This window comes from Lissotriton vulgaris, chromosome 9 (genome assembly GCF_964263255.1).
Source record: "Lissotriton vulgaris chromosome 9, aLisVul1.2, whole genome shotgun sequence".
In the NCBI taxonomy this organism is placed as follows: Eukaryota; Metazoa; Chordata; class Amphibia; order Caudata; family Salamandridae; genus Lissotriton; species Lissotriton vulgaris.
This window is the reverse complement of record NC_141697.1, coordinates 517,943,341-517,945,631: the sequence shown is the minus strand read 5'-3', so window position 1 is coordinate 517,945,631 and position 2,291 is coordinate 517,943,341. Positions and strand designations below refer to the sequence as shown.

The 2,291-nt window shown below is 52.6% G+C and overlaps 1 non-coding gene across 1 annotated transcript; it reads right to left on the bottom strand.

Moving 5' to 3' along the window:
• Positions 1-530: 530 nt before the first annotated feature.
• On the bottom strand, positions 531-596 carry LOC147690352 (small nucleolar RNA SNORD58). The gene has a single exon (XR_015300239.1). It is a non-coding gene; the product is annotated as a small nucleolar RNA SNORD58 (small nucleolar RNA).
• Positions 597-2,291: the final 1,695 nt, after the last annotated feature.

Here is a 2,291-nt window from a genome sequence, read left to right as displayed (position 1 = left end):
AAATAAATAGCATTGTCATTTACATTGCCAATAGCTTAATCTCTCGCAAATGTGAGACCTATTGCATTTGCGCACACACACACACAGCGCCACACACACACCCAGAACCACACACAGAGCCACACACACAGAGCCCCACACACACACACAGAGCCCCACACACAGAGCTCACACACCCAGAGCCCCCCCACACACACACACAGAGCCCCCCCCTCACACACACACAGAGAGCCCCCCCCCACACACACAGAGCCCCACACAGTTTTTGTTTTTAAAACATATAAATAAATGGCATTGTCATTTACAATGCCAATAGCTTAATCTCTCGCAAATGCGAGACCATTTGCATGTGCACCCACACACAGAGCCACCCACACACACATACAGAGCCACCCACCGTCATTCACATAGAGCCCCACACACACACACACACAGAGCCTCCCCACACACACAGAGCCTCCCCCACACACACACACGCACACACACACGCAACGATGCGTCCTTTTAAATAGCTTTACAACTAACTTTTTGCTGCTCAGAAATCAAATTATTTTCATAATCAATTCAAAGGTGTCCTAAGAACATCATTATCGCAGCAACATGCCCAGCCCATTTTCGCATCATTGGATATGACATCAGGAAAGAGTGCCGCAACTAGTTAGTAGCCTTTTAAGTCTCTCTCAAAACCTGTGGAACGAATACGATAAAGCATTTCCAGAAAATGTACGCTGCTATTTATTAAACAAAAACTCAAAGAGAAATGGTCAAATTCTTTTTAAAGATGTGACGGGAGTGGGTCATACAACGATGGTTTTGATAATCACATAACTGACCTTTCCTGTTAGATATCCCAATGCAATTACAAACAAAAATACACTGGCTAAGACGGAGTCATTAGTTAGCGCTGCCAAACTTCTAGTCGGTACAAACATTTAGCAATGCAGACACGTATGCACGGAGTGTATACAAAGCGTTACCGTGCCTTTCTTAGACCCAATTACATAGTCTAACATACAAATCAGTGATAACAGGCCTATTACAATTTACTTTAGTTTACAAAGGGGGGGGGGGGTGCAATCCTCGAGTCATCCCGGCAGAGAAGGAATAGAAAGGCATTTGCTATCCGTGTCCAGGTGATCCATTAAAATGGCCAGACGGCGTAAAACGGACGGTATACATACCGGGAGGGACACACGCTGCTGTTCTATTTGTGCTCAGCGCCTCATTACACAGTAGAGCCACACTGAGGCCATTTCAACGCGGACAGCCATAGATAGCCCAGTTATACTTCAAACTCTTGCAAAACGAAAACACAACAGGGCTAATAACATGGAGGGTTCTGTCTGGGAGAACGATCCTGCTCTCCAAGCACTAAACCGAAGGGTTTCAAGACAGGATGGCGAAGATTCCCCCCGGATTCAACTTAGTCTCCTTCTCTCAGCTCTGGATACCATGTCTCACTCACCTCAGTCAGGCCGCGCAGGAAGAGAAAGCGGAGCACGCCGGGAGCGGCATGACGACTTCAAAATATGAGGGGCGTGGCTACGGAGCCGAGGGGAATGGCGGCGTGAGCTTGGAGCTCCGCACCTAATCCCCGCAGTAATCCTGTTTAAAGGAGCGGTGGCGTCCGCGAGAGCCTCACCGAGCAGACCGGAGGCACTAAGTACGGTGCCTGCACCCTCAGACGAGTGTAGGAGCCGAATATCGCTTTGCCGGAGAGGAACGGGACCAGCGCCGGGCCGCGAGGAGGCACAAAACGGCGGTGGTTACTGCAGGCGGATGAGGCGGAGATACACAAAGGGATTGGAGTGGCCTCACACTCGGTTGAATGCCTGAGGGTGATCTGCTGGCAGCGCGTTAGATCTGGCGAGGCGGACGCACGCCCTCAGCGGGTGAAATGAGCTGCTGAGGTCAGACTGCGACCGGGCTGTGCCTCCGGCGCCGAGGGGACAGTGTAAGGCCCAGCGGGGTGCAGAGGAGTGGAATCGGCGGCAGCCCCCTTCGTTCCCTGGCCGACTGGGGCGCACCGAAGACTAGACCCTCCTCCACACAGAGGAAAGGGGGGTGAGGAACCTCTGGAAGTCGGTGGGACTGCCAGCACGCCCGGAGTGATGAGGCGAATTCCTGGAGGCGGATCTCCCAGGGTAAACACTGTGTGACTCTGCCCGCACGGACCATGGAGTAGGAGGCTGACCGGGAGCGGCGGACGGCAGGGCGGAAAGAGAGGAGCCCCCTGCCCGCGCGGAGGTAGTAGGAGCCCGAAGGGACACAGGTGAGGCTTCCCCAGAAGT